The following is a 25779-nucleotide window of genomic DNA, read 5'->3' as shown; positions in this document are numbered from 1 at the left end:
CAGATACGTGTTAGGAGTAGAGAAAATTCTGGCCTTTCAATTCTGTGCTGTATCTTATTGAGACGTTTCAGTGTCTGTATATGTTTTATTAAATTTAGGTATCGTATCGCTGTCTAACGCCACGATTTAATTTTGAAAATTATGAATTGCACAGGAATTGCGATATAATCGAAAAAGTAACTGTGAATACAACGGCTAATTAAATGTATATTTTATTTTTTTACAATTGATGAAAGAGATTGGAGAGAGAAAAAGATTGGAGAAGATCGTCAAGTATTATGGAGATTTCACATCTTCGCATTTAAAAAGTGGAAAATATGGATTTTCTGTATCTAATGGATAAGTAAGAATAAATATTATCGAAATTGTTTGTTCTCAATTCATTCATTTGTCGAACTTTTACCGTCTAAAAGCTCGAAATACGAAAGCTACAAAAATTATCGAAATATCGGATCAGAATGGTTAGAAAATGGAAAGAAAATCATTTATATCCTTTATATTTTTATATTTCAATATTGTTCTTATTTTAACGAATCAAGAAGATTGACAATGGTTTATGGTTATATTTAATATGGAATTGAAATAAGAAATCTCGCACAGCAATGAATCTTTCTTTATATTTTTCTCGAATTTGAGACATTTGTTAATTTTAGAAAAAACGCGTCGACTGAAAGTGTAGATAAGATTTGTGCACAGCTGCGTGCAAAGTACGAAACTAAAAGCAGAGAATCCTCTCCTACATCTGGTTTATGTACATATGTAAGTTGAAGAAAAAGAATCGCGGGAAAGAAACAAAGATTAAAAAGAAGTCGTCGGATCGTGGCTGGCGTATTTTACGATCTTGGCCGGATATATATGCATGCACAAGCGTACATACACGTATACTTAACCAGGAAGTAAAAATAATCTCGCGGAACGTAGTGCAAGAAGTTGTGAAAACTAGTTAAACCGCCCCAAGGTCGAGACCGTGAAACTCGTCCAATTCACGGTGCAATTCTGCGCACACATCCTTCGCTCGGATATGACAGGCTGCAAGATACAGTTCAGCTTATGCAATACCTGCTCGTAACTATGTAAAGCTATCAAAATCTACGATTTCATCGACATCGTAATTTTTTTTAACATTTTCCAATGCGTAATTGCGATTCACGGTCGTTATATCTTTTTCCATCTACTCTTTTATTGTAACATCGTTTTTCTATCCTATGAATGTAGTTGAAATGATAATCGTATTTAAAACATATTCTATTCAGACTTTATAATTATTATGTAGACGCTAGATATGTACAAAGCGTCTAAATGATTTTTCGAAATAATTACGTAACACATTTAACTCGCGCTTTAAGATATCTAACAGCGTTCTTTGAATTATTTTTGACCGAACTCTTTTTTTTTTTTGCTATTTTCAGATTGAGACATAAAAAATCGTAGAATTGTAGCAACATGTACTTAATTTCCCTACCATGTCAAATCGGAAGCAAACGATGCAATCGGTGAACCACGAATCTGCAATCGATAGGCAGTAAAAAACCGCGATATGGTTGGAAACGTGGTATTGCTCGCCAGTGGACTGGCTGAGCGTATAACAGCTGCTACAATAAACGATATACACATACTGACACACGAGCTAACGGAGAAAGGAAGGTAAATCAGAAATCATCTCGTAAGCGGGGCAGACAACGTCGTTGGGTTTTCGCGGACACGCGAGGGTGCGCGTCAAATGGTAGGAGGGTACGAGCGGCTGCGTAGTCGGACGCACTCACACACAGGCGCGAATACTGATGATCATTCACGCCACTGACCTACTCTGTGCGGCGCGCTTAGCCCTCCAACGTGAGTGGGAAAGAAAGGGTGACCGGTGGGAGGAAGACAGCCACAAAATGACAAGAGGGTGAAACGAGAGGGTGAAACGAGTAGGTAAAGACGAGAGGGGAAAGAGTGAAGGAAAAGGAGGGACTAAGGGACGAAGAAAGTCGCATGGACGAGCGTGAAGAGGGAAAAAAGGGCGGAGGGGAAGGGTGGTAGAAAAATATCCGAAGGGAGAGAAATGGTGGACTCGGTGAGAAAAAGTGGAGAAGGAAGAAAGAAAGAAAGAAAGAAAGGGAAGAAGACGAGAAGGGTGGAGGAGGAGAAACCACCAGAGTGAGAAAGAGAGAGAGAGAGAGAGAGAGAGAGAGACAGACAGACAGAGTCTGTGTCTGGTCGACAGGTCTGGGCCTGCGTAACGACGCGTGCACGTCGGTGCAAGTACGACGATAGAGGGTTGAGAGTTGCAGCGAGTAGAAGGGTGTATCGGCGGGGTGAGAAGTGGTGGATGGAGTGGGGTTAGGTGGAGGCGAGTTGCAGGGGTGCAAGTCGACTGGTAGGTGAAGGGGCAAACGAAGGGGGAGGGCCAGGAATAGGGACGAGGGGTGGAAAGCGACCGAGGGGGGGCAGGGAACACGGAAGGCTACGATTGATCCGTGGTCGCCCTCCGTCCTCCCTATCCTCTTTCTTCCTTCTACCCTTTCATCCTACGCTGGCCCTCTTTGTCTCGTCGTCCGTCCCTCTTTCTCCCTAGCGTCACGACCTCACGAATTCATTGTGCACTTTTGCTCGTCCTTTTTCTCTCGGCAGCCATTAGCTGTCCGTTCGGCTCGCCTCTTATTAGCATAGTTGCAAATTCTATGCCACGACGCCCGGTGGTCTCCCCTTAACGCTTGATTGGAACCCCGACGCTTTGTGACGTGACAGGTACACACGTCCCTTCGAAACTAACACCGGTACCGCTTCGAAAGTATAAGCCTTTACCGCGCGTCGTTGGAAAAAGGAAATTTGGTCTTTTCACCGCCTAGGAAAACCAAGGTGACGATCGTTCGCCGCTCCACCATCGATATTTCAGAATTTACATAGCCTTGAAACCGCACGTACATACGTGACCACACGTAGGTGGCGGAATTCTTTTTAATCGATTCGAACAATGCAGAAAGATACCGCTGAACATGCCTATCGTTTATCTAAGAAAAGACCAAGCCCAATTAGAACGGCCGGGGTTCAACTTCTGGAATTCAATCGAGACAATTGGTTGTGGTTACCACACATTGTTCTGTTACATTGTTAATTTTAATGGGACTGATAGTTGTGTATTGGGGTAGTCAGCTTGGAAGATTTAATGGGTGCAGACTTGCAACGCAGATGCTTGATTCGTACGAGTTTCAGTGATCGGTTTCTGAAACGCAATTCCTCCACTGGCGATCCCTAGTTCGCACAACTTTACTTTACAAACGATATAAATTACATTCGAATGGAATATACGTCATTTTACATATTCAAAATTATTGGTAAAATAAAAATTGATTGGTAATCGTTTAATTATTATAAGTCATTCTTTTTTTCTATTCAATTAAAACGACTATAAAAATTGATAATATCGTCACAGTGTTACCAGAAGTAGAATTTTAAACAAATTTTCTTCAATGAGATTTTTCGAAAGATTTATATAAATTGGGTCAACGTGTTTTGCCACGTATTACGCATCTATGAAATTAACGAATAGATATAGTGCTATTTAAAATTTCCAAAAGCGCTTCTAATAAAATGTGTGCTTATTAAAATAGCAGCATAATTAAGAATCGTAAGCGATAATTTAAAGCGACGATACGTAAAAAAGGAGGGAAAACAAAAAAAAAAATATTTCATTTAATATCGTAACCCTTCGCAGCTTTAACAGTCCATGCATCTTTGAAATCGTCTGGGAAATTAGTATTCCGTTCGGTATCCCTGATTGATGACATTGCGTTTATCGAGCGGCGTGCAGCAATGCACACAGATTATTCATCATATTAAAAAGCGTTTTCACAGGTCGCGCATTCATTCGAGTGTTACATTCCAATAAATGGAACTTAACAATCAGCCGTAGAAATTGGTACGCGCATGCTGCATGACGTATGCAGACGAGGCCAGCAACCACCGTAAACAGAATTATACAATACCGAACGTGCTACCATTAATTAGAGTAACTTTGTTGGCACGTGAGCGTGTGCGAGCGTGTTACGCGGCCGCGCTTTTATATTAATAGCGTGCGAAATGTTTTGACACCTCGACGCCGACTGCGGATTTTTAATTGAGACGTATCGCGGATCGCGTTTGTCGCCAGACGATTATAAACAATTTGGTCAACGATATAGTTCAATAAACGAGCATATCACATTCTTCGAACGAAAATTTAACTTGTCGATATATCTCGTTTTAAGCAAATTTTTCATGAATTACAATCGATAACGTTAAAATAGGAATCATAATTAATATTATTAAAAGTTGGCGTGATAAATGGTCGAGAGAATAACCAGAACAATATCGTATTTAATTTTTAGTCGTTCGAGAAGACGGAAGATCAGATTTCAATTTTTCACAGGTTCTCGGAGAATTCATGATAATAAGTGGTGAGACACCATCGATATCAGACATAGATCACGCGATACAGGTTGGCCTGGTTCTTGCGATAGAATATTAATTGAATGGACCAATAAACGGGTCTAGCATAAAAATGAGTTATCGATTTAGAGGATAGCAGGGAAAACACGCCGACATTTCTTACGTTGTTTCAAAGCGAGCAATCAGATGATTAAACGGTTACTCTAGTAAGTGTGTTTTATGCGTTAAAAATTAGTCGAATAATATAGAAACGTTCGAACTCGCTAACATTTCAACGTTTGACATTTTAAAATACCATCCACATTGTTTACTCGAGACTAGACCGTAAGATTGGATTTATGAAAAAAAAAAAAAAGAAATCGTCCGTCATGTGTTATCGCTAGATGAAAAATTTCCCAGTACAATGACAACCGACTGACCGATGCAAATGTCACGAGGTGCTTATTACACAATCTCAAAATGAGCATTTTTAATAGGTCATCTAAGGTCTCAGATTAATCGCCTTTTCTTTCTTTTTATCCACGTAGTAATAAAGTGATTGTGTTCGCTGTATTTGAAAGTTGTTTATTTGATTCCCCAAGAAAAAGAAACGAACACGTGCGGGTAGATACGTGAACAGATACCTGCTTAATGAGTATGTAACAGGAATAGGCGTGCACATTTTGACCCAAGGATGCTTTCATGAGATTACAGTTAACGCTTGTTTCTGCACTATTTCACGACGCCAAGCTCTAACGATCACAGTCACCACACAGTGTTGCAATTTCATTAATCAACGTTTCACAGATTTCATCGAATCACGGTATAACATAGAACTCTTTAGATCTTTCAAATATTATCAGCAACGATGCTGGAAAAATACGCCGTTGCGGTATCAATACACACGTGCAGAGAATTGTACTTTATCGGCATGATACGAGCAAAACGTTCATTAAAAACATTGCAAATAGGTTATCGATGTGCATCCTTACGATCGTTCTAGTAACCATTGTTTTTTCACAATAGCAATTTACAAGATCTAGCTAGCGAATAGCTGACCTATTGAACGAATTACAGAAATAAATTTCCATATACGCAATTTAGTGTCTTATAAACGCTTTAATACAGCAGACGTAAACGAAACTCTAAAGAAAACTAGCATTTATAATACAATACATCTTTTACTATAATATATATACGCTACTGTCGATAAATATTTGGACATCTGGCGTAATTCGATGAAAAGACTGAGATTTTTATTGCATCTTTAACGTTATGATTAATTCTTTGCCTTTGGCTGTAATCGAGGTGCAAGAAATGTAATACAGTGTAAATCCAGAAGTCCGTCCAAGTGCGAGAGGAGAGGACAAAGGACAACGAATAAAAATTGCATCACTCGATCTTTCTATTTGTATGTAATGAACAGCTGACACTTCACAAAGCCAATATAAACTTTTAGATTATGACGAAACGCAATCTTCTATTATTTTCAGATTCTTCTTTTATTTATATATTAATTCGTATATTAACTATTGTTTTCATCGATGTACTAATTATATATGGTCGCCTGACACGAGATCCGAGACCGATAGTTATGTACAGTTTATATATTTGCAATAATTTGCAAATATAGAAGTATAGAACTTATGGACGTTAGTGTACGAAAGAATTTCAAGCTTGACAAAAGGATCAAACGATAAATATCGATGCACAGAGCGAATTAAAAGCAACGAAATCCGCGCAGCGGTGTCGCGTTATTGACAGAATTTCGCGAGAGAGAACTCGACAATATCCGGAGACGTGGAAAGCGCGCGAACACCATGACGCACCGTGAAAATTCAAACGACGAAACGTCCTTCCGGACGAGCGAAACGTTTTTCTATCGTTGGTACACGGGCGGCTGGTGTGTTGTGTTCGAGGCCCGTGTGAAAACCGACTTTTGTGCAGGTTCGCTGGTATCCGCGGACAATGAAACGTACTGTAGGCGGCAGGCAGGCGTTACGACGGCAAATCCGATTCACGCACTATCGACGCGTTACCTAATAGCGTATTACGTGGATGCAGATACACAAGCGACGTCACGTGCTCGACGAGGCACCTGCGCTCACGCAAAGCAAAAATAAAGGTGCGCGAGACGAAGTGTAGCAATTGCCACGGGCTGGCACACCAGCCGTCTCTCTCTCTCTCTCTCTCTCTCCCTCCCTCCCTCCCTCCCTCCCTCCCTCTCTCTCTTTCTCTTTCTATCTATCTACCTATCTATCTATCTATCTATCTATCTATCTATCTATCTATCTATCTATCTATCTATCTTTCTCTCTATCGCTCTCTTTCTGTGTTGAGTTCCGTTCACGCAACGCGCAATGCGTTACCTAAGAAAGCGTAGACGCGCAATTTCAACCGATCATCCCGTCAGCTCTACCTTCGCCGCCCTCTGATGCGGTCGATCTATGAAAAACAACGTGCACGTGGACGCGCATGCAACACCGGATCGATCTGCAAACAACGCCAGACAATAATCGCGTTTATCACGCGGGAAAATACCCGGTGAGTACCGCGCGACGAGGGTCACCGTAAAAACCAACAGCCATAATGAAGTATCAAGCCAGCTGGTTAGATGTTCTCTCTCTTCCTCCCCCTTTTTCTACCTTTTTCGGTGCAATTTCTCCGAGTGCACCGCCACCGCGTCGTTTCATCCTGTTACAGCGATACTAGACGCGCGTCGCTTTCCTGGACTAACGTCGTCGACGTGGCACGATTGTGTTTCCTCGCGACCAGGAAAAACCGCGGATAATGGAAACTATAGGAGTGCGGATGTTTAACGCGCGATTTAATTGTTGTTTGCGAAGGTTTTATTACGAAAGAAATTTTGATTGACAACTTTTGGAATTAACAAATGATATCTATTCGATTACCATTAATTTTTAGAAATATTAAATACTTAATCGAAATTGTTAGCACTTTTATCTGTAATATGCAATATCTTTATTTCCATACTTTATTATTTGTTTCATTTGTGGAGTAAAGATTTCTGAATTATATTTCGAATGTCGGTATCGGACATTTTTTACATTCTACAGAACACCTACGTAACGCGCGATTCTACGTCCCAGCGTGTAACGATGAAGATCGATAAAGGAAAAACTCGGGTGATTTGACGGAAATCGCAACAAAGTAATTTCATTCACACAGAGTTCTTCGCGTTGGCGTATCAAATGTGCTTCGCTATAGCACGCTCATAACTCATGTTCGTGCAACGTGTACACAAGAAGAAAGATTTGAAAAAGCCAAAGTATGCATAACTAGTTCCGAGTCTACACAATGCATAATTTATTAATCGTTGCGAGGATGCTACACAAACTTAAAAAGTGTCGCGACTACAGTTATCTCGAGCATTCCTTCCTATGTTTAACGCTATGCAAAGAAGCGTCGAAAATAAAAGAATTGCATCGTGATCGATCGAGAAACACCATTAAAAGAATGGCTGGGGGGGATTACGTGCGTTAACGTGCCACCGCATGGCCTTCTTTCATCGGATGAAGAAACTATTGACATTGAGGCAATTCAATTTGCACGATGGATTTGCGTTTAAACCGAGACGGCACGACTCGCCGTAAATTCCGGTTCTTACGGCGGCGATCACGAGCTATCAGCCTAGGAATAATTTATCGGCGACGATCGCATTAAAGTAGCTACAATGAAATTATTCCCCGCGGCGGTGTGCTTGTGTGCAGGTCCACGTGTGCGTATATAGACGCGTGATCTCGCGAGCTGGCTCGCTAGCAAACACGCGCGCGCGCGCGCCCTCTCGAGCACGCACGCGGCTGCCGCGAGCTTTACGGATGTAGTCGACAGTCGGACGCAATTAGTATTACCTAAGAATCTATATAGCCAGACGTATCGTAACAACTATATATTGCACGAAAAGTATACGTACTTACCTGCGCGCGGCAGTCCGCACTTCGATATAGCAACGACATTCCGCGCCACCTGGCCGAACGCGTGTTTACTTTTTCTAATTCGAAGTCGCACGTGTCGCGCGTTCGAGGTCCCCTTCGTATTCCGATATGATTCTCGTGGTATTGAGCTCCTTCCGATCCTTTCTCCGATACCTGTACAAAAGATTGTTTCTTTTTCTTACTTTCTTTCCCTCTCCCACTCTCTCTCTCTCTCTCTTTCTCCCTCTCTCTCTCTCTCTCCCTCTCCCTTTCTTAAGAAGAAGGGTTTAAGAAAGGTTAGGAAAAATACATGGACTTTTATTCGATACGAATATGGAAAAATGAGAATCGATTTTAGAGAGGGAGACAACGTTTCTCGATAGCCTTTGAAAGCCCGCGAAACTATCGAGCTTAACGCGAAAAGAAAAATCTGCATATAAATTTTAGGAAAGCATCTTCGACTCGATGTTGCGTAGGCGATGTAACAAAAGGAAGAGGAAGGGGAAAATACCTGTGACAAATCGGGGCAGAATTGCACGCGAATATCTGTTCCGTCTGTGCATCTCTTTATCTTTCTCTTTCTATCTTCCTCTCTCTTGTATGCACGCACACGCGCTGTCTCGCGCTATCTTACTCCTATACTGTCTCTGTCGCGCACGTAAATTCGAGCTACGCCAGTCCAAACCGTGCGAAATTTCTAATTTCGAGGTCAGACGTGCGGCAAAGTACGTCCGAAATAATTACCTTCCGTGCTGCGTAAGACGTCAATGCGTTTGATATTCTTACACGATCTCCCCTCCCACCCTTAACACGACGAACAAGAGTTTTTTTGGTCCAACGACGCCTATGGCTCTACGAATCGCGAGATCTGCGAGGGAAACGTGCGCCGTCTCTGTATGTGTGGCTGTGCGCGTGAGCGTTTCACACCTGACTACTACGCTAGTCAAGCGAGCGACCGAAACAACATTAGATATTTATTAAATAATGATATCGACGTGAAACTTTTGCGTAAATTAGTTATATAACCGAATAGGATTTATCGTGGGCGAATTATGCTCGTGGGCGGTGCCGAATCGATTTATTTTGTCGGTAAAGTCTGCGCGGCGAACACGGTAGGTTAGTTGACCGCGGGGCCGAGCGAGCGCTGAGCTGACAGTAGGCCGGCGACGTCACAGTGGGCCGGTTGAGCCTTCCTTCGTTCGATTCAGGCAGGCTCTCTATTCATTTTACATGTAGCAAGGTAAATATTTCTATGCGAGTGTCCATTCGAATTCGTGGCTCCAAGTGCGTGCAATTGTCGGCAGCGATCTGTGATTACACGTTTCTCGTTATTTATTTCCTTTTTTTCAATTTTTTTTTTTACGACGAAACACTTTTGCCGGGGTGTGAAAAAGAAGTTTTTTTTCCTCGTACGTGCCCGTTCCTGTTACATTTCACGACATTGACTGCTACTGCTACTGTTGTTGTTGTTGTCGCCGCTGCTGTTTGCTGTCACGAGCGATACCCGTGGAAAAAGCAGATAGATAGATAGAGAGGGAGAGAGAGAGAGAGAGAGAGAGAGAAAGAAAAAGAGCACCGTATCAGCTACGATTTTCTTCGATTCCATCGTCCGATACGCGAAAAAGAAAAAGAATACAAACACACGGCAGGACACGGAACACGCACTTTGCACCCGTTCATAGATCTCTCGTGCACGATCATTGGATTTCCCATCGAGAGAACGTCTCTGTCGCCCGAACAGCGCGCCCGAGACACGTGAAATCCCACGGTTGACAGTTACCCGTGGCGCGGACGCCAGTGGATCGTGAATCGTTTCTCGCAACGCATCGTAACCACGTTCGACGTTGATCGACCTTGTGCTGTTTAACTTTTGCCAAACAAATTTTTCAAAGCATTCGCGAACCGTCTATGATTCGCCAATTTCTTCGATTACTTCGATACAATCGTTGTTTGTCACTGTCATGCTACGAATCAAAGTGTTCACCACGTACGAGATCGCGAACGCATCGTACACGTTGATTAACACTCGTGAATCATTTCGAACGATCCGGAAACCGACTCCAAAAACGTTTTTGGCACGAGCGATAGGCTGGCCAGGAAAAATTCGTTACGCCGCGCATCGATACACGAAGACACGTGACAAGTGAATAGTGAAGTACGATAATCGATTACAGCGACAGTGTGCGATTCTAGCGATATCTCGACGATCTGTCGCAGATCTGAAAAAGTAACGCGTATCCGCGATCGCGTAACGCGCCGCGAATCAATCGGAAAAGCATATCGGCGCGGTAACGGCGCGCTCAAACGCGGAGAAAAGTAAACAAAAGTTAAACGCACTCGTGAAAGCAACGTCGGTCGATCGTGTCACCGATTAAAAGCAGCATTGACGTAGAGGAAGATTCCCGTGGAATTTCGTGGCCGGGACGCGGTTCGATGCAAAGTGTCGAAGATCGTCAAGTGACGGATCGAGAGGAGTGCGTCGGCAACACACATTATGAGACAGCGTACATGAGTAACTTGGTGAAAAACGCATCGACGACGCATCTCTTGAAATGACAACCGGAGAGACGTCAAAAGTGATAGCTTTCGAAAAGTTGGCTGGAACAGTACGTAATAAGCTCCCTAACCTAGCAAGCTTTCTTACCTAACCTATACTCGACGGTGCGGCTTGGCCGCTGACAAGCGTGCGACAAGTGAGTTTTGCGTTCGATTGCGAACGAAATGTCGTGTATAAAAACCAGTCACGAACGACATGCTGGATCGGATCGAATCGAACGAGGAAAAGAACGCGAGGCAGCCCGTGGTTCGTTCGAAACGCGTCTCGATTGGTGTTGAAGCGAAAACGTGAGGCAAAGAGTGCGTGTTCCGTGAGCCGCCAACGGCGGGACGAAAATATCACACGTGCGTCGGGAGAGTAAGCCGAGATTTTTGGAAGACGACGCCAGTCAAGTGGGCGATCGGTGAGCACTGCTTCTCGGGTGAGCGACCAAATAACAAATTAAAAAAATCTCTCTGAATACCAGAGAAGGAGAAGAATCTTCGTGGGGTATCAGGTAGATGATTCTCCTCCAAACCGCGAGAATCGGACGGTTAGTCTCGCGTGTCACGCTGTCACACAAGTTTCTCCGCATCCTCGAGTCGCTTCTCTCGGACACGTCTGTTTATTGACAGCTCGAAATTCCTGTGACTCGTGCTCGCCCACGATCGGTTCAATTTTAACCGACACGCGAGACCAGTCGTCCGCTAATGATAAAGTCGATCAACATCTACTGTTAGGTTCGAAAGCTCATACGTATACATATACACCTACGATTTCTCGTTCGTCGGGAGATCACGTTCTGTCGTTCCGTTCCTACAAGATTATGGTAACAGTGACGAAATGCGATTTCCTCGACGTTGCGGAAAGCACCGCGAATCTCGAATCGGTAAATGATAGTCTAGTTTCTGTGAGAGAAAGAGAGAAATTGTATTTGAGGGCGAGAGCGTGGGTGAACCTCTTTCAGTCGTACGGCCCTGCATGCTAAACAGCATAGACGTTTGACGTTTCGTGAAGGTCGCGTGCTGTAGCACTTTCCTTCTCGCACCGTCGACCGTGTCTGTATCTATCTCTCTCGCATGCACACCGTCTCTATCGCGTACTCTTTCTCTCTCCCTCTATCTGTCTCGCTGCAACCTTAACCGTCTCTGTTCTACCACGTCTTTTCCGTCGTCGTTTCTCCGTTGCCCGCGTCTATTGCGTCCATCCGTCTCGTTCTACGCACATACACGCACACGTTATATACCTACCGTTGGACGTTTAACGATCGTTACGCGTTGAAATTGTCGCGGCTCATTGCTTTCCGGGAAGTACCGCGAATTTTCCACGAAGTTGCCGCGTCCCGTGGCTGCCGCACGCGCGTTCCGCGTCCCCACGCGGATTTTCACGTTATCGACGCGTACGTGACATTGAAGATCTTCAGAGGAAATCGTTGGCAGCGCGGTTTATACAGGGTGACGCCAATAAAAATATCGTTTCTTAACAAAATCCGGACGGTTTAGATTTCTTCAACGTTGCGAAAAGTTTTCTGTTTTGTTTTCCTTCCCTTCTTTTCTTTTTTATCTTTTTTAATATTGATTGCTAGTATCAGATTGCTTGGGAAAGTTGTAGGTAATTCGAAAGTTAAGAAAAATTTAGGTAGAATCAGACATTTTATTATCTGCAACCTTACGAGTATCTTGTTGAAGAATATTTCATCCTTCTTGGTAATAAATTATTTAACATAGTTTTTCTAGGCCTCTAGATATACATAAGTCCTGCTTAGAGTATTTACAGTTCTTTTCGAACGTCCAATTGTTATGACCAATTTGTTACGAGCCCCTCATTTCTGTTTTATGTAGATATTTAATGTTTATTACATTTTAAGTAGCATTTAACACGCTCCTATTGTATCTAACTTCACGAAGAATTTTTTTATTACGTAAATCTAATTATCATGTAGAATTAAAAAACATTCGGTATTCCTTTTATCGTGTTAAACGAAGAAAATATGACAAGTTCATTTTTGTCGATTTTCTAATATTTATCACTCTGTGACCGCAAAAAGATTATTTCAACATGAAGTTTTTGGAAAAAAATGGTCTGATAGATTCAAAGATATGCCATTTATAAACGATGGTAGTTTACATATCGTATTAGTAATATTAGATCACATTAACATTCTTAACATTTAAAAAATGTTCAGGACGACGAATGACAAAAACACGTATTTCATTCTAAAGTCAAATGAGAAGATTATTCTAACGTGGAATTAGTTGACAAAATATTGAATATAAACATTATTGTTTTATAGAAGGTTTATCATTTTCTTCGCTCGAGATTTCCAAATGAAATATTCTACATTTATGACAAAAATAACTCAGTTTACGGGCTAGAATTAGCTTTTCATTGATTACACGTTTCAACAAAAGAAATCGATGGTAACGTTCGATCGATGTTAATGTTCGATTATGACGATACGTTTAGAAAGCACTTTCGTTCGTTTCGAAAACCGCGTTCGCGATTGTTGCAGCGGCTTGGGAAACGCGTGCGAAGTTACAGCCCACACTCTCCGTGAATTCACTTTCTACGCGGCCGAATAAATCAGGAAAATCTGTTACGATATACGAGGCGTTGCTACGGATGTAGTATCACATATTGCCCTTTTTACGTTGACACGCTGTGTTACATATTATGCGAAACAGTATTTGTCGAGTTGAGAAATTCGACGTCGAGAAAGTTATATACGTTTCGTACTGGTCGTCGCGGGATCGAGGAAACTTGTCTCTCGGAACCGCACGAGTTGCGTGAGTTTAGATCGATCTTAATTTTCACGAGAAAAAGGAATTAATGTGGAATTGACGTGTTTTCAGCTATTAGGATACTAGAAAATTTACATTTTAGGCAATTTTTATTAGATAACGACCGAGGAAGATGTTCGAACACTTGTAGACATATTTTATAAATACGTGTTATACGAAACACTGAAATTTCATTATCATTCTTACTAATAGATTCAAGTGTCCTGATCATGTTAGTACCTAAAGTTTGAGACAAATCTTATCTATTCGACTAAATGTAACATTTTAAAAGAAAATTAAAGTCATGTTTTCTTCGACGAATAATTCTCATATTTCTTATTGCCGTGTTCTTTACTGTCAAATGAATTCGATGTACTGTCGTGCATGTGTGCAATTATGTCATCCGCCAACAAGGAATAACTTTATATAACTAGATCATCTTTTTCTTTGAGAATATTAATACTAATGAAATTTAGAAATAATGGAGTCGATCGGTTTACCTTCCAAGCAGTTCATACGATATTGAAAACGTAAAAATCTATCGCACTTGCACAATAACGTGATTTTATTTTAACGTGAAATATACAAATTCTCAAAGGGAATTATGTCGTTACAAACTTATCGTTATACAGAACAACATTTTCCTTTCCTGAATGAAAATGCAAAAACTATAACACCTTAGGATTCCAGTGATCGTAATGTTGCAAAGTTTGAACGGTTCAAAAGTTGTCCAACGCTTAAACACAAATATTTCATACCGTACGAAATAGCAAATATATTTTCGCTACGTTTCACACCGCAAAAGACTTATCGAAACATTACAGAGTTGATGAAACCGTATTTTACATCTCTTAGCTTTGAATCTCGAAATCATACCTTTCTATAGCACGGTGAATCTTTATTTAGCCGCTGATACTCGCTGTTAAATATACATTTTCATATCTCGCAACGTAATTGCTGACTCTTACGAACATTTTACATTCCGTTCGATTCGAAAGCGAACTAAACAAAACCGCCTGTCTAACAGTACTCGTGCGCCGAATGTAACAATGTATGTATAACGAACGTGTATGATCTTATCAGAATTCAGAGCACGATAATTACAGTTGTTGCATCGCTGTCTAATTTTGGTTTTTCTTAATCGAGCATCGCATTCCATCCGCGCCGCTTCAAAAGAAGACCAGAAAGAAAAAACCACAAATTAAATTCCTTTCGCCGCGAGAACTCGAAGAAAAGTACGTACACACTTGATGAAAAGTACGAAACTTCTCCTACAGTACGAAACTGGCCGCGATTATGAGAAAGTTCTCGAGATTTTTACTGGGAAAAATCAGAAAGAAAGAGGATAACAGAGTCGGCCACGGTTTATCGAACGATAACGTGGTTTTTCGCATCATATACAATGCTTATACATTAATACTGCCGATACTAGTTACATGTTTTATCCGTCACTTTGAAATATCCGAGAAAATTGTACTTTCGCCATTTTCTTTCTATCGCATCAGTTTTTTCTTGTCTAATTTAAAATATTTATTTGTCATCTCGTCGAGCCGGAGCTTCGTACCCTATAGGATAATTATTATACGCGTGTACACAGGCAGATAATTTAGGCACGTATTATTAACGCTGCTGGGACTTTCAAATTTTGATATTTCAATTTTGCTCACGCTTTAGCATCCAGAGGAGATTTTTAATATTCGAAGAAAATATTTAACATAAAATCGAAGCGAAAATTCGTGCATATCGGTAACGATTTTCTCGTATATTACATAAACTTGAGATACTTTTTAGCGTTAGAAAGATACAATCGGTAAACGATTGAAAGAACGTTCGTGTTAACGTAACAATTAAGTAACGATTAAATATCCCAGGTATGTGTTTTAATATAGAAAACACTTGGGATTGTTTTTAATTCATAGTTTTAAATATGTAAATTAAAGAGAAAAATATCGAGATAATAGAAGTGAAAGGTAGAAAAATTCGTCGAGAAATTTAAGAATTTTCTTACTTGCCACGGTAACATACCGCTACAATAAAATGTTATATCTGCGTTTAAATTTGGAACTATCTAACTTGGTAGATGATAGATACATAGAAGATTATAATCTAGCAAAGTCATCTGAAAAGCACTTAGAAATTTATACGTACAAACCAATTAGACTGTTGTTAGATCTCTAAGAAACACGTACACTTAACTTTACTTAAAAGATAAATAAGGAACTTCAAATATTTTAACATAGATTGAAAAATGGCAGAAAATGCCAGATAGCATATTTTAACTAAGCAGGTCAGAATAGATTCAGACAGAAACGTGTCAGAGAATCAGCTGTTGGCACGTCCGATGGTCGGTGTAAATCATGCGTTTTAGAGAGGCGCGCGTCGCTTGAAGAATACGAACGGCAACACGTTTTGTGGAAACACAAAAATAGCGTCAGCTGGTCCGTTACGAAAAATAGCGTGCCGTTTTGTACATTTTTTGGACTGATTAATACGCGAAGACATTCCTTGGCCGACCATTCGGGTCATTAACCACTGGCAAATAAAAAAAAACTGACCAGAGGCATAGTTTTGTGACGATTTTTTCGTGGTACACTTGTCTAGTACTCTGATTTCTTGGCATCTGACTAGCGATGATAGGATTCGTTTGTAGTTGCGCGCATACTGTCAGTGTATAATATATTTTTATATATGAAGTGCAGTATTAATGTAATACGATAGTTTGATAAAACAAATAGGAATAAATAATAAAAGTAGTATGTCATAGTTCTAATTTCAATTTTAGTTAAGTATGGCCATACGTTTATTCATTTTCCTAAAACTATAAAGAACACTGTTAACATAAAATACGAAATGTTTCTCAAACGAAAATAGTGCAATAGTCCGTACAAATGGGACACGCTCCCATTTTATCATCAAAACTGAACCAAACATTTGTTACACTTGCTGTGTACAAAACTCTATCGATCATATCCTAATCACCTGTTCCAAATACAAACCACGACCCATCAAATTCGTTCAACGTGTTACCAAAAGGAAACTACGGCAAGAAAGTTCTAGACTTTCTGAGAGATATTGGTTTTATTTCAAAACCAGCATTCTGCCTGTGATCACTAATAACTGACGTGTCTTTAAACATACAATGAAAAAGACAAACGGCAGAAATTATGTTGGTTTGCGGAAAATTCGAACAAACGAAAAAAGCCACGTCATAGGACGTTGTTTACGTTTGGATGACAAAATGGCGAGCAGCGACATCGATGTTACGATTAAATTCCTACGAAATATTTGTAAACATCCGCGTTCGATAGAGATCTTCGATAACGCAAAATCGGACTGTTCCGCGGTATTCGTGGATCAGCGTGAAAACGTAGCGAGAAATTTGCATAGACCGCATACCATCTGCGATCTAGTCTCATTTCCAACTGTAGGAAATTATCATCGAATAACGACAGAGAAAAAAAAGGAAGATCTAAAGGTACGGAGAGGTTTTGATAAAAAAAGGAAACATATCGCTGTTTCAAGAGACGGTCGTTCTCACGATTTACCGGGAAACACACGCGAATCGGTGTATACTATCGTTTAAAAACATCCGGATATTTGCTTATTCCTGACAACGTGTGTTTTAGTTATAAAATTACGAATAAATCGAGTCGAAATGATTTTGTTCTTTTCAATTAACGTGGCTACGCATGGTGAAATATCGTGATAAAATATCGCGATAGAACCTAGAGGCCTAAACACAAACATAGGCCCACAGTGGCTCGCAAAAGTATTTGAACACTTGCAAAAAAGTATTTGAACAATACTTACGATCGGTAGTGTACGTGCATTTGCTCACATTCTTACCGCGGGTTATCGATTTATAATCATAATCGGAGCAGATAAGAGGCAGCCGCTTGCGGAGATATCGTTCATTTAAAACGCTGTTCGCAAATGAACGACGTTTCAGCGACAGTGTAAAACATCGTATCGTCCTGACTCGATAGATATTTAGATACTTCGATGCGAACGGCAGATTGTACGCGACACTTCGCAACGATCGCGTTCGCGCGCTTTTCATCAGCCGTCGCGCGTGATCGTTCCTGCGCGATCGTTCGAAATTATCGTGCCGCCGCGTGGATGTTTCTTGCAAATTACGATGAACAGAATTTTTTCTACCTTGGTAATATTGCTTGATAACTCGTGTGCTAAATTCCGCGTGATCTTTTTTATTTGCAGAGAAAAATTGCAGTTCGACTTAGATTTAGAATGTTAACGTTATGACGACCGATGACGCTACGGTAACGTCATGAGAATGTTGGCTATTTGTGTGTAACACTTATTTATTTATTACATCTATTAGTTATGCATCTACTAATAACTACTTTTCAAACGTTCCAGTCATTCATCATTTTTTCAAAAAAAAAATTCATTCAGAATTCTAATGAAATGCTTGAAAATGGTTTTCTCTAGGAAACTGACCATTTCCTTCTTCGTCGAGGAAGATTTTATAAATCTTCAAGTAAAAATATCGTATTTTTACGTACAATTCATAATTTCGTTGATGGCTGTTCTCATTCTTGTTCGAAATTCTTCTTTTCTGTTAGTTTTTAGAGGACGGATTCGAAGTTTGATTTTTAAGCATTCAGAGGTTCAGAACGTTAATAAAACAACGAGGAGTATTGCATTTTATGTGTTCAAGTATCATCTATGATTTCATCAATCTCTGTTTTCATTCTTGTGAGGAATGTAGTCTCCGTAACATTTAGAATGTTATGTTAAGCGCAGGAAGAAAGAATTCCGTGATCTTAATGGAATGCTTAATTAGAAATGCCTTCTATGAAAAATCGACTGTTTACTTTTTTGTAAGGGAAAATATCGTATTTTATTTAGCCAGGAAACATTTATAATATCGCTTAATATCGGTGTTAGTAGCGGAATTTTATTTCTATATGCAGTTAACAGCTCGTCGTTTACTACCGCGAAAACAAAAATTGTCCTATTAGTCGCAATTAATAAAGTTAACTTTTTCCCACAGATTAAACAGAAATTTCGCTCTAAGAGCTTTATATTTTGTATTTTATCTGTACTAGCCACGCACAGTCGATTACTCTTCATCGGTAAATCGGAAAATACTTTCTTACTAAGCAACCCAAAACATCGATCCTCCCCCCCCCCCTTCCGCATAAAACTACGGACAATACAGTTAAAAGCTCGTCGTTTAACACTAGGGAAATGCAACGACAACAAACTGAACGGTGACCGGCATTCGGTTAACGCGTCCCATCGAGTACAGGCGCGCGTATCGAAATCGCGAAACAAATGGAGCCGACGGAACGCAAAAAGAATAGAGCGCGCGGTAACGGATAGGCCGTCGACGCTCGGTGGTTGTCGTCGTTTCGTGGGCGCCCGCGGGGGTGGAGACGCGCGTGGCGTAGGAGGCAGAGGCGGAGGGAAGAGCCGAAATCAAGTTTCACGTGGAAACGGTTTGATTGGCGGCGTTCCGCGAATGATTTTCGATCTGCAACGCGAGGCGGTTGTCTACCCCGGTCACATCGATACGCGATCATTTTTTTGAAACGGGACCGAGACAGGCACAGAGGCACAGCCTGCGTGGGAGATAGAGACGTAATGATTGCAATATTCCGTTAGTAATTGCTCCAGTCGGCCGCACTGTTGAAACGTCATTCGCGCGACCCGTAGATTTGTTTTTCCCCTCCCGGTTTTCCGGTCTCCGTCGCTGTTCGGGCTGAAATGTCATTCGCGGACCGCAGCGTTCGTCCCCTCGTGTGTATTCTCTCTCTCTCTCTCTCTCTCCCTGTCTGTTACTCCTACTCTTTCTCTTTCTCTTCCTCTTCCTCTTTCTCGTTGTATACCTCTATGCCCCCGAAACACGCCGCGTTCTCGATGCCATTCATCGTTGTCGAAATCGATACGTGCCATTAAATGCTGGTAATACGTTTAAAACGCGCGAAACGCACGGCAAGGCGGCCGTTTAATTAGATCCGACAAACTTTTTTTCGCCGTTCCGCAACCCTGGATTAATTGTCACCCCTGTCTCGATAGTTTCTACCCATCTGATGTCTAGTCAATATCGATTTCTTCTTCTTTTTTTTTTTTTTTAATATTGTATGCGTGTTCCGACATTTGTTATGGATGAAAGTTTAAATTCTGAAAGAGATTACATTGGTTTAAGTTTTATGGTATTGACATTTGTTCGAGCCTGGGACGAGTTAGTTGTTGGTGTACGGTTTATTTGCTGGATCGGAGAAATCCTTGTGAAGGCGAGTCGTAAAGTTGGAGTAAAAGGTGTACGCGATTGTGAAATTCGAACGTATATTTCGGTTTATGATATTCATAGAGGAGCAATGTATCGTTATACATAGTTAATACTCTGATATACATAGATAACTGATGGGTGGTTCGGCTGATAACATTATCGATGCACCGAATTTATTGTAATATGGAAAAACATGTTTACTGCAAACGAGAAATACAAAAACGTCGGGGATGCATATAAATCGTAGGAATATAGAAATTATCTAAAACGTAACGTTCGTGATAATATTTCGCAAAAATACAAACTTACATACACATCTATAGTCTACTATTAATTTTTCAATTTTTGGCATAATAACAAGGCAAACTAGAAATTAATACTATATTTTCAGTTAATATGCAGGCAGTAATTTTAATTATAATATCGTGCGAAAGTGGTGACGCGATGAACGCGTATCGTATATGCCACATGACGGTCTTCCGTTAGGATAAAGCCATTTCTGTTACAACGCTTCTCTTGACTAACTTTTTCTCTTTGTTCCATTTTCAAGCTCATCGAGTTTTTCTTTGAATCGAGGAACAATGCAAGCAACAGTTCTTACAGGAACAAAACAGAGGAGATGAAATCGTTCTGCAGGCAGGAATCTTGTTTATGAAGGAACGCAGTAATCAAAGCAATTGTACGCGTACAATATCTTGTAAGTTATCGTACATCGCGTGAAATTTCTGATAAAATTTCAAATTTCATCGACACGTGTTGATTCTCGTAACGTTGGTCTTGTTAGGTCGTTGGCAATGCGATAATCGATTTATGGTTCTTCATTGAATTGCGAAATGTTATGCAGAAAGAAGGAAATTAACGTTAGATATTTTGAAAAGATAACGCTACGTTTTAACAGCTACGATGACATACACTTTAGATAATTTTTAAATATGTATCTGTCTGTCTGACAAATTCTTTCTTTCGTGCAATATTTACGAATAGGTAAACGTGTACTATTACTTAAACGCGTATTATTATTCGATGTTTAAAAAAAATAAAGACTTTCGTTTATTTCTATTTCTAGTTATTTAATAAAAAAAATATTATACACTTTGTCACATGTATATGAAGAAAGATAGCGAGGAAATTAATTCTAATTATCAGTTTTATTCATCTGAGTAATAAAATCTGAAATGACAACGGTCCAGCAGTATTTCTGAATTTAACGCGTGAAAGTATCATATTAATCTGTAAAAGAATATCCCCTGAGTTAATCTGCATGTAATTTTTGACCGATAAGACGTCGTCAAAGTTAGTAATTCTGTTCTTTTCACACAGTATCAGCTGTATCTGGTTGGAAATTAGTCTACCTGAAAGTTTAGGCTCTCCGCTGTCAGTGAAATATTATAAGACTCAAAATACTGTAAATTTCTTTTATATGCTAATCCTACAACGTGTAAAATTATAATTCAGTATTTTTCAACGAAAACACCAAACACATATAATAAGTACCTAGAGGAAATGATACATGAAATTCGATATACTTTCCAATATACGTAATTATCTACAACAACAATTATATTTTTCAGATATTCTAATGAAGTTACATTATCAGTAACAATTATGAAATAGGTATTTACGTACTACTTAAAATAGCATATACCTCACAGTATTATCCATTCAGTTGAAGTATATTCTAGCAACCTTACAATTATTTTCTATACCAGTGTTATGCCGGTATTAATATAATATCAGTATAATAGCAAAATAAGATACTCGCAGTAACACGTATCTTTTAAGATTATCCAGTTACCTGAAATACATTCATCCGATCTTACAATTATTTTCCGTTGTAAAATTACATGCACGACACGAATATACATAATCGGATTTCGTTGCCAAACATTTCACGCAACTATAGAATAACATTGTACAATTTTCAAACTAGCATATATCTACCCAGATTATCCAGTTTAACTATATTCATTAGTTGCTCTTACACGTTGGGATAAATTTTCATACCAAAATTAAATACACGATTCGAATATAATTCTATATCTTGGTATTCCACTTTACCAATAGTAAATTTATAATTTTCGAAATAACACGTATCATCGAACGTATTATATAAATATATAAATTATTATATAAATACTTATTGGAGTTAATCCAATAAGTATTATATAAATACTTATTGGAGAATAAAATTTTAGAATCGAGAGTCTCGTTTAACCAAAGCGACCCTCGTCGAATTTGTCGACGTTTTAACGATACATTTTCGTACTCTGTCCAGTTGAAGCCAGACAGATTTGCTTCTAACGTAATTTTGTTATTCTCGATCTGCATCTTATTCCGTAGATCTGAGCCATAGAATCTCTCTGACTTCAGTCGTGTTTCATATTATATTTTACTTATTAGTGTCACCGGAAAGAAACACGGCGAAAATGTCATTAGTGAAAAAGGAACGATACAGCGTAGCGGGTACAGGAAAGGTAGCAAACCGTAAGATAGTAGAAATGAAAAGAAATAATAAGTAACAATTAGGAACAAGAAGCTGATGTGTAAAATCGACCATTAAGATAGAAAAGTTGTAAAATCTCTCTTAAGAGGGATCTTAGAGATTCCATGGGTCGACTAAGTGTATCAATCTTCCGACGAAGTTAGTCAAATTCATTATCCCATTAAAATAGCTATGGTAGTCATAAGCGACGCAAAGTTGCTCAGTGTTTAACAACAAGTAATCTCGCGTTCTTTCGAAGGTAAATTCGTTCATTTTGGGAGATTGGGTGTGCGATCTAGGGTCACAAGTTGTTGATCTTCTAAGAATTTTATATACGAACGTAATATCGTTTATGTATCGCCTATCGATTGAGATCTGAAGATTCACACTCCTAACAATATTATCGTAATTGTGGGAATTAAATGGGATAGGAGAATCACGATACTTGGCAGGCGATCTTAAAAATATCTGTCGAACGCTCTTGGTATTTCTGATTGACTGAGATCTACGATCAGGGAACGGGACAGATTGTACCACGAATTTAAGGCCACGGTGTATACGTTCAATGAATCTTACAAATTAATTTGTTGCGACAAAATTAAATACGCGCGATCTCGGTTAAACGAGGCACGCGAAGAGCGTCGGCGAGCGGTCCCGTGACAAGAAGTCGCGACCGAAGGTTTCATTTCTCCGCGTCCGTTTCTCCGTGGAGCTCGAAAATAATTTTTCCACGGCCACGGCTCACGCCGCCGCGCCGCAGCCTTTTTTTCCGGCGTGCAACGGCCGATAAGCACCGGCGATCACGGGCGCGGCGTGCGCGCAAAAGGAAGCCGTCGCAAAAAGCTTACCACGGGGATTAGTCATTGGTAACCGAGCGAGCTTTTTCGCAGCGAGGCGATTCCCGCAGTCGTGACCGTCGCCTTGCCTGATTTATGGCGAGCCATCGTTATTTTCGCCTAGCTTACCCTAGCTCTCTCTTCCTCTCTTCGTCTCTTTTTTTTTCCTTTTTCCTATCCTCTATTTCGCGCTTCGTCTCCTTCTAGAACACTTTAGCTTCCTCCTGCTTTCTCTTGCTCTCCCTCCTGAACTTGCCGAGTACTTCTCTTCCTCTTTCCTTTATTCTTGTACACGCGCCGCCTGGATTTCCTACTTGATTCGCATTTAAACGTGGGTGGGAGAGAGGCCGGTCGTTACCGACTGGCTAACGACGACTGGGTGCTGGCAGACACCTCTTATCCCATGGAATCTTCCGTACGAAGTCGTGGCGAAAACTCTGAACTTACCGCTGTTTCATCTAAAAACGTACATCTCAATTCTTGCGTCAGTATCTGAAATTTTTGTAATATCCGGGTTTGCCAGGATACCTGGGCACGTTTACGGTGAATCTTTGTATTAGATGGTCTTTGATTCGTTGTCGATACGATCGTACTTTTTTTTATCTTCGATAAGTTTCTCGAGATTAAATCTCGCGTCAATATTTGGAATTTACAATGTGGCCCGATACCTGGAGTAGATATCAATAGGAAATATGCCAAACGACGATCAAAATCGATTCGATCGCACTTCGGGTCTAAAATAGTTGGAACGATTGAGAATTCTAATACCAACAGATTTGTTATATATTAGAACTAAATGAAGGGATAGAACATTAATTACTATAGTATATATTAATTTTAGTAGTGAGGAAATTTCGAAACGTTCTTAAGGACTACAAAATTACCCTTCGAATTATAAATTATGAGATCATTGGCCTAACGAATCTATAATTTGGCAAATCGCTATCTATCTTGGATCACGTCGAATTACTAAATTTCGTTTATAGATTAATATGGGATCGTGGTTTATTCGCGATTTGGTTGTATTAACCTTATGATTTCTTCAGTAGCCACTTAGGCAAGCGTTAAGCTGTCGTAATATCCTGTGTCAGGTGACATAATATTGAAATATTATACATAATCTATATTTGATAATCCTTGGTCAGAAGAAGACATAATTTGAAACTAAAGTTGCAGTTCGAATGAAACTTTAGTGGGAATGCAGTCCGCCTTCGTTGAATAGGAAGTATAATTCCTGTTAGGAGTGCGAGTTGATCTTACGAGCAAAGATTAATCGATGTTGTTAACCCTGTCTTCGAATTTTTCTATCTCAACTTCACTCTCGTTTCAATAAACAAAGAGCCTTTCACCGCCAGTAAAAAACATTTATGCATAAGATTGGAACAACTATTATCAAGCAACTAATTATCATATGGATATCAGCGTACCAATAACAATTCCATCGAGTATTGCGAATTTCCTTTTCTATAAAAAGACAATCCAAGGAATTCAAATTAAACAGTTTTGCTCGTTAACATTGTGAGAATTATAATTTTGAAAGATAAAGTAAAATCTCCTCGAAAACTTACAAAAGAAAACCGTTGGTTTCAACTGTGAATATTATTTCAACTGATAATCCATCGTAGTGGTTGATACGATCCTAAACGATCAATGAAAAAGATCCGCAGTAGCTACAGGAATAATAGAAAAATTCGGAGCGTCGCGTTGCCCTCGTAACAATCGCGCGGAGATTCGCGTCGTTTCTCGTCCTATTCTCGCGACTTTCTCTCGATTACGCGCGCAAGATAACCTCGACGATCGATCGTGCTCGCGAGATTTAGCGCAAAAGCCGGTTACGCGTCGCAGAAACAAAGCGTAAAATTATTAATGCGACCGCTGATTACGCATTGCCTCTCTGCGGTTTCGATCGTCGCGGACCACTGGCTCGGTGATCGCAAGAATTACCGTTTAATTAATATTTGCCGCGGTCCTAATGGCCATCACCTCTCGATATTGCCCTCGCTCGCGCGATCTCGTTTCATAATCCTCTCGATCGCCGCTTCTATCTCACCAATTGATTCATCGTTACGTTCAAACGCGTTCTTTCCTTTTTTTAATAACGTTTCTTTTAACCCTGCTGTGTTTCTCCAGTTTTTCTACCTCTCTCGTTATTCCAACGAACAAAAAGATTCCTAATGTTTCGAGAGAATCGAAGTGAAAGATTCAAGCGCAAAAGCACCTACCTAAGTCATACAGTGGGCTGGAATCGAATAAAATAAACGACATAATTAAACAAGCTTCGAATATTAGTAACTTTGTTGTATATGCTATATGGTGTCGCTTATAATTTATATTTTATATCGTATTTTATGGTTTTTGTTTGCATTGTTGTTCACCAATGCTTAAATCTCGATGGCAATACGTCAAAGATAGAAGATTTAAAAATACCTGAATCAAAAGTAGAATTATAAATGTCGTTGCGTTTTTGTCCACCGTGGTATGGCTTGAAGACCGAGAACTGATTCTGTCTGCTTTCTTAAAGTAAAACGTAGAACGTAATGGTCGAGTTCTCATCACCGA

The 25779-nt window shown here is 40.0% G+C and overlaps 1 protein-coding gene and 1 long non-coding RNA gene across 10 annotated transcripts in view; one reads left to right on the top strand and one right to left on the bottom strand.

Moving 5' to 3' along the window:
* LOC117159640 (uncharacterized) overlaps nucleotides 1-9202 on the bottom strand; it is a 149121-nt gene extending 139919 nt beyond the window's left edge. For 7 of the 8 annotated variants that reach the window (XR_013059026.1, XR_013059025.1, XR_004464610.2 and 4 more), the window contains exons 1-2: nucleotides 8839-9202; nucleotides 8331-8501 (exon numbers count right to left, since the gene is read on the bottom strand). This is a non-coding gene — a long non-coding RNA (uncharacterized LOC117159640). The remainder of the gene's footprint in view (nucleotides 1-8330; nucleotides 8502-8838) is intronic. The other variant, XR_013059028.1, reaches the window with a different exon arrangement.
* Nucleotides 9203-9493: 291 nt separating this feature from the next.
* The window catches only part of mamo (zinc finger protein 628-like), a 120538-nt gene continuing 104252 nt past the window's right edge, over nucleotides 9494-25779 (top strand). For both annotated transcript variants that reach the window (XM_033339643.2, XM_033339646.2), the window contains exon 1: nucleotides 9494-9567. The gene's annotated coding sequence lies outside the window, so the exon portion shown is untranslated. The remainder of the gene's footprint in view (nucleotides 9568-25779) is intronic.

This window comes from Bombus vancouverensis, chromosome 8, assembly GCF_051014615.1.
Source record: "Bombus vancouverensis nearcticus chromosome 8, iyBomVanc1_principal, whole genome shotgun sequence".
In the NCBI taxonomy this organism is placed as follows: domain Eukaryota; kingdom Metazoa; phylum Arthropoda; class Insecta; order Hymenoptera; family Apidae; genus Bombus; species Bombus vancouverensis.
This window is presented reverse-complemented; position numbering and strand designations above follow the sequence as displayed.